This window comes from Camelina sativa, chromosome 13, assembly GCF_030686135.1.
Source record: "Camelina sativa cultivar CO46 ecotype springtype chromosome 13, ASM3068613v1".
Taxonomy (NCBI): domain Eukaryota; kingdom Viridiplantae; phylum Streptophyta; class Magnoliopsida; order Brassicales; family Brassicaceae; genus Camelina; species Camelina sativa.
Window position 1 is genome coordinate 12200380 of NC_141892.1, and position 9573 is coordinate 12209952.

The following is a 9573-nucleotide window of genomic DNA, read 5'->3' on the forward strand; positions in this document are numbered from 1 at the left end:
ATTAATCACTTAAAATTAAAAATAAGTAAATAATATTATAATTTCGAATTTTATGAAATATATATATATATAATCTCCTTATAATTATTTTAAAAAACTTTGTTTTTTTTTCTAAATTCTGAAATTTTTTATAATTATATTTTTACGTTATTACTATTTTTAAAAACAAAATATTTTCTTTTTGTTGTAATCAAATTCTTTCTATTAAATATTTACACATTTCAAAATCTCAGACTGATAACTTGACACATGTCAAAATCTTGTTAATGACTAACTTTCAAAACCCAACTTTATATAATAAGATATCTATAAATTATCTAAGACTCCTATACCATCATGGTTATAATTTTTTTTGTTTAACTGTCTTTTAATTTCTCAAATTTTATTGGGTTGGTCATAAACTCATTGCAATCCTGTAGATATTTTTTTTTTCAGTTTTTCATCCAAATTTTTTTTTTGAGTAAACACTTTAAATGGTGAAACAAACTGTCACTAAAAATTTTATTGGTGAAAATAAACTATGTCAAAGTGAAAGTAAAGAGACAAAAAATTCTTTAATTTGTTCACAAATACATTTTGTAGGTGGTGATAAAGAGCGTATTTTAAAATAAAATATTTTAGGGTGTAAGAACACTTTATTAGTGATAAAACATAAAGTAAAATTGTATGTTGTTTCTAATAAGATGACGCTTTGACGGGTTGATAGCATGTAAAACAGTTTTTATATAAATTATTTAAAGTTTTAAAATTTGACAATAATAATATTCATAATGGTTAATGTTTGAAAAATATTTTGGTGGTTGATAATTTAGCTTGAGGTTATTTTAAGAATTGTAAAAATAATTTTAAAATAAAAATAATATAAATTTGTGTATTAAAAGTAATAATATCTATCTTTTTATTTTCGAAAAATATATTTCACTTACAAAAATGTTTATATATTTTTTAAAATTTTAATTTTACTAAATAATTTTAAAAATTGCACGATTTGCGGGTCCTAATCTAGTTATTAAGATTTTTTAGTAAAAGGAAATACTTTAATCTATAGAAATAAAATAAATATATACAACGTCCCACATCGGATAGAAAAGTTTTAGACAATGTTCACAATCATAAGAAATAATATTAATGTGCTTCCAACTAAGAATGAGCTGGTAGCTTGATTTGTCAAGCGTCCAAATTTAAGAGTTATATTCAGTTTAATCCGATGTTTTATTGAGCAAAATAAAACTGTTTAAAAGTTTCAAAACATTATATTTTTAAAAATTGAAAATTATAATATTTTGAAACTTTAAAGTTTTTTAAAAATGTCATAATTTTTAAATTTAAAAGGTTTAAAATATTGAAATTTTATAAGGTTCAAATATTATATATATGAAACTTTATATAATGTTTAAAATTTTATAAATACTTAAATTTCATAGAAAGTTTAAAATACTATAAATATTTAAACTCTAGAAAAAGTTATAGTATCATTATTGGTTTGAGAAGTTTCCAGAAGTGTGGATCTACAACCGAATATATGGATGAAAGTATCAATCAATAATTGTATACATGTAGTGGCTATGTTGGTCTTCATGAATTGCACATATCTTACAAGAAAAAGACAATGTTTTTGGGGTTGGAGTTTGCTGAGAATAAGGTGTGTGTAATTTAAAACAAAAAGTAAGTTGTGTGGTACTTTAAAACAAAAAGGTTTTGAATGATTATTCAGAGGAAGAAAGGAAAAAAGGAGACAAGAAAAAGAAAGAATAAGAGTACAATTAACGAAGAAGCGGATGGTGAAAGTAACGATGACAACTAAAATGCAAAATTGACAATGAAAATGAGAAGAAATAATATGAATATTAAAATGAAAAAAACATGAAGACATAAGTTGTGGCGTTCAACTGAATATGATAAAAAATTGGTTCATGATTTGTTTAATCAGATTTGATTATTAAACACAATTGATTTTTATATTTTTTTTGAATTATGTATTTGAAATAAAATTATTGTTTTAATAGTAATTTAAAATTTTAATAAGATATTATTTCGTAATTATCATCAGTTGTATATAATTTAATCTAAATATATCAAATAAACGTAATGTGGGTTCAAAACGTATTATATACAAATTAATAAGAATCTGCATATTTGACAGCTATAGTGTGCAGTGGTGCTTCAGACTTCAGCTATGAAACTCAGATTTACTAGCAAAGATGGTCCAAAAAGTCATGAACTTATGTTTGAACATTAAAAAAACATATGCATTGGGGGAGGTTTGACTTCTGTTTGAAGATGCAGTTGTTTTGGAATATTCCCATCAAGTGCAGGATCAAGTGGCTTTCAAAGTCCTTGAAACTTTCGGTCTTTTTGGTTTATTCTTTGGGTATTCTTTTTGTGTAGACCCCTCAAGTTTGTCTTGTTGGTGTTGCTAATGTAGGCTAATTAGTATCAAGAGACTTTTGTCTTCATAGTATTGTAACCAATAGGTAAGTTGAAGACCTTAATATAATTTCAGATGACAAAAAATAATTTTTTTTTTTGATACAAACTCTCCAACAGCGCCTAGTTGGAATGCAATTGTAATTCTTTATTATTATTTTTTTAAATAATTGTTTTATTAACTTTCTTTTTCATTTGTATTTTGTTAGTTTGTGACTTTTTGTCATGGACATATGTAATTCCAACTTAAAATAGGTGAGACTATCAGCATGAGATTAATTACAAAGGCGGTTCCTGCCAGGTCCCCCAAAGTACAAGTGGGGTTCTTCCATATATGTTTTCTGGTAAAGCTTTGTAGAGTAACAATTTTTCTCATCAACGTATTCCGATAGATATTTAGGGTACTTGATCTGCAAGGAATTGTCCATGATTCTAAGGTTGGTGTGGTAACAAGCTTTGCCATAGAGGTAATTTGCCCATTGTCCGCTCCCCATTGAAGTTTCTGTGTGTGGCTTCTTCCCTATGTTAGGGCTATGGACTTCTCCACCCCACTGCACACCGGTTGCTCTGTATTTGAGGCTGTTAAACAATGTACCTGGCCAATAACCCATTACGTTGTTTCCGCAAGTCAACCACCAGTTCCCACTTTTTGGATCCTGCAAATTAATACCGTCGACGGTGAAACATTATTGGGGTATTCACCAAGACAAATATACGAAAAGTGTTTCAATATGTTTTAATTATGTGAGGGACTTTTATAAACTAGAAAATGTTACCAGGAACACGCTAACGGTGATGATATATTGCTCGTGCGAGGTTCAACGGCTGCACCAAGAGCAAAACTTTTAGTTGTTTGCACAAAACCCGCTCATAAGAGGTTGATGCACCCTGTGCTTTTGTATCCATCTTTCTGCAAATCCAAATAGATCAAAGAGTAGTTATAAACTCACATAAGGCATTTAAAAATGTTTCAAAGTTGGTAAATGTTTTTATAGGTGTTACTCACAGTCCATGAGATGAAGAGACGTGTGCGGTAGTCTCCAAAAACGGCTGGATTCACCTGAAATAGGTTTATTGTCAATTAGTTAACGGTTTAGTTTTAAAGCAAAGTAACAGAACGTACCATCCAACCAGCTTCTAGGCTCTCAAAAATATCTGAGACACCACCAACTAGCCATATCTGAGCAGAGCTGTAGTCGCTAGCCTAAACCCTTGGAGGGTTCCAAACATTTATATCAGATTGGGCTCCCACAAAATCGGATCCTATGGTGACAATAAATGCCTCCTGTATCATCAACAAAGAATAAGTGTTTTTAGTTAACCGGATGAAGATTGTTTATTTTCAGATAGTTTAACATATGTTGTTAATTTCTCGTTAATATATTATGTTAAATTATGTGACGTTAAGTGGCGGTTACTTTTGTTTTTTTTAGTTTTTTTTTTATTTTTATTTTTCTTAAATGTGTATTTCGATTTTTGTTTTTGTTTTGTAGAACAGAAAGAACGTGCTCTTTCTTTTACCTTTATTTCTTTTTTTTAGCATTGTACATGTCTTTTTTTTTTGGAAAAGAAATGTATCAATTAACATGATTTTATTTTTATCGGAGCTCTAATAGTTTTTGACGAATAGCTTTTTTACAATAATTAATAAGTTTGGAAAATAAATAATTTGTAACTGATAAATTTAAAATATTTTTGTGAAAATATATGGTGGAACACCTAAAATTTAAATTCATGAGTTGTTTAATTGAGATTGATTTTAGGACTATTTTAACTAAGATCATGAGAGGTGCGGTAGAGTAATTAGGATTTTATAGCATAAATATTATTTGTTTTGATATATTTTGGGAACTAAAAAGTAATAATTGTTTTTTACGGTAAATAAGATATCTGATTTTTTTTTTAAAATAAATTGTGACCAAATTCTTATTTTGTTTTTGGATTTTTTTTTTGTTAATTACTAAATTATGAAAATAAAATCTGATGTGGAGAGAGAGAGAGAGAGAGAGAGAGAGAGAGAGAGAGAGAGAGAGAGAGAGAGAGAGAGAGAGAATAGAAGGAGTGATGGGTAATATGTAATTAAACTTGAGAAAAGTATATGAGTAGTAGAAAGTAGGTGTTGTTGTAAATAGTTTTGGAGAAAGTGGGTGTGGGTGCAAAATTCCCATGAAGATTCTATTAGTTTTTGATCAAAAAAAGGCTTTTAATATGGTTTAGTTTTGGTAACTAGATGTCATAACTTCACTGATTAATTCATTTTTAACAAAAAAGTGCTCAATTCAATTAATTTTATTTTACTGCCAAATTTGGAAATATAGTTTTGAAAATTATCCGAAAATTTCATGGTATAAGTTGTTTTACCATATAACCGAAACCTCCCCAGTTAAAAAAGAAAATCAGAAATGAAAAAAAAAATGAGTAGCAAAATAAAATAAATTAACTTTCTTTATTTAACACCTTAGACATTGTACGTACCGATCGATAGTATGCGCCGACTTGGTTTGTTTTCTCAGCTGTTATATTGAAATTACCCTTGCGCTGAAGTGCGTTGTCGAGATAACTATATCTATGAGGAGGTTTTCTCCCAAAACGAGAAGGTGAAGAGGCTCTGCTTATGTCTTCTTGACTAACTCTACGAACCGGTATTGTCCCAGTGGGACAGGTTCCAGATTTTAACCAAACCTGATACGTTATTTGTATTTGTTCTGAAGAACCGTTGTTTGGAATTTTAGTCTTCTTTTCACCAAATACGACACTCGGTTTCATCTGCATGCATAAATGTTTAAGTTTTTTTTTATTTTTTTTTGTTAATAAGCTAAGCATGCATGCCTATGTATAAAGGAACAACTTACACGTAATTTGAGCATAAAAACTAAATAGGTGGGTGTACAATTTGTTTACCTGAATCTTATGGTTCCTTAAAGTGGGATGATCAAAGGCATGTTGTTTGTAGATATCTATACAATCTATTATATCTCCATCTTCACTCTACAATATATGATCGAATTTGGGAACTCGATCATAAACGAAAAAAATATACACAAGATGTTATATATTTGCATTCAGGTTCAGTCCATACCTTGATGGTCTTCAACGCAGGCTTATTAAGAGCCTTCAATTTCATGTCGATATCTAAAGAACATTTCCCATAGGCTTCACTGTAAAAGCCAAAAAGAATCACAAACATTAAAAACAATCTCATCTCGGTCTTTCTCTTGTTTTTTTCTTTCTAGATTGAAGGATGTAGACTTGGACCTTCATTCTAGATTGAATCTTGAACCTTCATACTTATAGAGTTCACAAAAGAAAATGGTTATTTTTTAATTAATATTATTATTATAAGTATCCACACACAAAGATTGAAAAACGGAAACCTCATATCTACTTATTAAATAATCATCTGCAGATTTGGAAAATATTTGGTCAACTTACCAAATATATTTGAATGCTTCTATAATTATTAGCTACTCTATTTTGTTTTGACTTTTGACCTTTTTATTTTTGTTGCACCCAAATTAATGCTTTGACTATCTTTTTTAACAGTTACTCATATTTAATCTTTTTTCGCTAATTTTCCTTTGAAATTGATGCTTTCTTTTGATTGACATATCAAGATATAATTATTCATTTCGTTTCCCAGTTCCACACAAGACTTTATCATCCTATTTTATGATATAGTAGATTATGATTCGAGGTGTATCGTGGGATAATTTTTTTTTAAGTTTTTTTTGTTAATGTGCTATTTTAACTCGTATTGAAATATCATAGTACTTATATAATGCACAATAATTTTTCTTTACTACAATCCTAATTAAATCATCTTGATTCGACATATTTTATATTGATGTTGTTAAAACATTAAAATGAGGATTTAACTCGTATTGAAATATCATAGTACTGATAGTTTATTTTTTAATATTATTAATTCAATCCTGTAATGTTATATAACCCATCATGTAATATATCTCGTTTGTGTAATTTTAAAAATTTAATATGTTTAAATATTTATAATTTTAAATTTTTATTATGATTAGATATATTAGTTATAAATTACAAACTTCTAAAATTTTTATAATTTACTATATACAGTAAATTTACTATATATGTATGTTGAACACATATTTTTTTATATTAATTAAGTAATAATTTAAAATTTTCAAATCACAATATATGCAGGAAAAATACAACTTTTTTATTAACTTTATGTATTATATGATAATTCACTACATTTAAATTTTGAAATAAAAAAGAGATGATATGAGAATAATTGTTTTAAATCTGGAATAAATCTTTTAAATATCTATATTAATTATAGAACATTATATATATATATATGTGGATATTTAAAATATTTTAATTGTGTTTGGTTATAAGGATAGTAGAGAAAGTTAACTAAACTTGTTTGGATATGATTATAAGCATTAAATAGCATTCAATGTAAAAACTTTCCAAAAAATATTTTTGAGCAAAAACTGCTGCAAAAATACTAGTATAGATATTGCATAATATAAAATATTAAATTAATCTAAAAGTTATATATTTTTTTTGAAAACATCATATATTCTGAAATAAACAATCTCATCTAAAACATCGTATATTACGAAACTAAAAGAATACGAATTATTTTTTCCTTACGTTTTCATCTGAAACATCTTATATTACGAAATTAAAAAAAGAAATTTTTTTAAAATTAAGGGGGAAAAAGCCAAAAAATACCTCATCTATTCTTTCCTTATGTTCGCCCTATCCGCCAGCCATTCTCGAGTCGTCAAGAGAGTTCCCGATCTCCGGCGTTGGTGTAGCAATGGCTCACCGGCGTCGGACCCTGCCTCCGTTTTACTGCCCTTCAAATCCAAGCTCGGCGTGTTTCAAGCTCTCTCTCAAACCGCAATTCCTGTTTTGGTTGAAGCGCTACTCCCGCCATGGTCTGTCTTCTCCGTCCGCTCCTGGTGTTTGTCTTACCGGGCCCTCTGATTCTTCTCTGGTTTTTGCCCAGGTATTGTCGTGTCTCTTCCCGGATCTGGATCGGTTTTTCTCTTGTTTGGGCAAACCGTTCTATCAGACTAAGCTGCTAGTCTCCGTCAGGCGATGTCACGGCCTGGGTTTTTACCAGCTCCCCCTCCCCTCTTATCCTCCCTTCCGTTTCGCCGTCGTGTCAGTTTCTCGGATATGATACGTCTTGTGCGGAGACCCCTGAGGTCGAATTATTGGTGGGCTTGGTCCAATACTTCTTGAAGGATTCTTTCCAGAGATTTCGTTCTCTGATGTTGTCAACGACTTGTCAGTTTGGTGCTCTGTCACCTTTGTCTCTGCAGCCCAATTTAGGATTGTCTTGCTTCCCTCTGTGGAAGTTTCAATCTTGTGCAACATCTTCCCTTGTGGTTTGGTGTTGTCCAAAGTAACCTCTCATTTTTGCACTCTATTGTTATCAAGGATCGAGTATTATGTGATTTTAGTTATTGTGGAAGTGTTTGTTGGAATATAATCCAAGTCTTACATCTGAAGTTTGATAAAAATATCATTAATATATAAAGGATTAGGGTCAATCTACTAATTGCCAATTGGTTTTGAGTTGGAAACCCACAGTAAAGTCTGAATTTAACATGGTATCAGAGCCCAAAGTTAAAATTCTGGTGGACCTAGAAAAGTGGATACGGACATGCCTCTTGTTAACCCGAGTAATGGGGGCCCAAGAAAGGATTTATTATCGGTCCAAGTTAGATCGGTTCAAGATGGAGTTATCATCTTGAGGAGGCGTGTTGTTTGAGACTGTTTTATCGGTGATTAGAGATGCATCTGCTGCTTGAACTTCAGAAACACCATTTTTGTATGGGCAATCACGGGGAAAACCAAAATTGTCTTTTGAATCGTCACTGTATAGAAAAAAATTAAACTTTTAAAATTTGTCCACATATATAGTTCAAGCTACCGCCAAATAGAGAATACTTACATAATTTTTGGTAGATTAAATCTTGGACTCCCGGTTATCAGGTTGAAGTTGGGGTAGGTCCGAGAACTATCGGGTGGTCTTTCTCCACTGCGAGAGAGTTTGTTCCCAAAACATTGACGGAAAAACTGTTTTCACTCTGTGGACAAAAATCCGAGATTTATAAGCTGTCCACCTTAATTATCACATACAAACTACTTGTGAAAAGAGAAAAAAACTTACAGAATATCCGGATTGGGACTTTCTGGAATGAGGATAAAGTTAGGAATAGGTTGGATCGTAGAGTTGTTTATCTCCAGCGGTTGTGTTGATTCCCAAATCATTGATGGGAGAACTGTTTTCATTTCGGGTCAACCTAAGGGGACAAAAAATGAGTACAGATACGGCCAGGTACATTTGGTAGAAACGATTAGGGTAATGATGTGTGTTGTACTTATATGTGATTTTGGACCAAGAAATCGACCGAAGCCAAATTATGGTGAGGTGAATTTGATTGGTTGCTTCCATCCATGGTTTCAGTTTAAGATTTGCATGAGGATATAGAGAGAAGAAAGATGCTAATCCTAACGGATGCGAAAAGATAGAGTGAAAGTGAATTGTATTGTATAGTACAGTTCTGCTTCTATCTCATAACTTTAATTCAATTTGACTGATGTGCACTGGGGTGTGAGAAACCGAAAAGATCCGAGAGAGGTTTCTTTATTAATAAAAAAAAGTAAACACTTTTCTATTTTTTTCAATGTTAAAATCGTCATTTTGATAGACATATATGGTACATTAAGAAAGGAGTTTTTGTATGTGGTACATGGAGAAAGATTGAGTTTCGAATGTGACATAATTGTTAAAAATCTTTATATTTTTTTTTTGGATGTGTCCTCCTTATACTGTCTGGGTCACGTTCTGTTCTATGCTCATTGGTAGTCACATCAATTCAGACAGCCGGTCCAACAATCTTCAATTCCTCATCCATCTTCTTCCTCGAAAGGAGTAGATATTTGCTCGAGATAAACAATGATTATTTTTGTATTTATTTTCTTTTGGCTTAGTTCAGTTTCTTACTCTTCCGAACTCAATGTTATGAAAAAGTACACAATGACTATACATTTTGTGAAAAAACTATTTAAAGAATGTTGTTGTAATATTTTAAGAAGATTCATTATTAATTTCCTTATATTTATATATTTTAGATAGAAGAACTC

General features: G+C 30.4%; 1 pseudogene across 1 annotated transcript; it reads right to left on the minus strand.

Annotated features, from left to right (window-relative positions):
* Positions 1-2666: 2666 nt before the first annotated feature.
* Positions 2667-5694, minus strand: LOC104738201 (protein neprosin-like; annotated as a pseudogene). Its single transcript, XR_015577327.1, has 7 exons — positions 5507-5694; positions 5329-5415; positions 4903-5193; positions 3551-3712; positions 3434-3487; positions 3204-3337; positions 2667-3083 (listed from the first exon to the last, which is right to left on the minus strand). The product of XR_015577327.1 is annotated as a protein neprosin-like (transcript).
* Positions 5695-9573: the final 3879 nt, after the last annotated feature.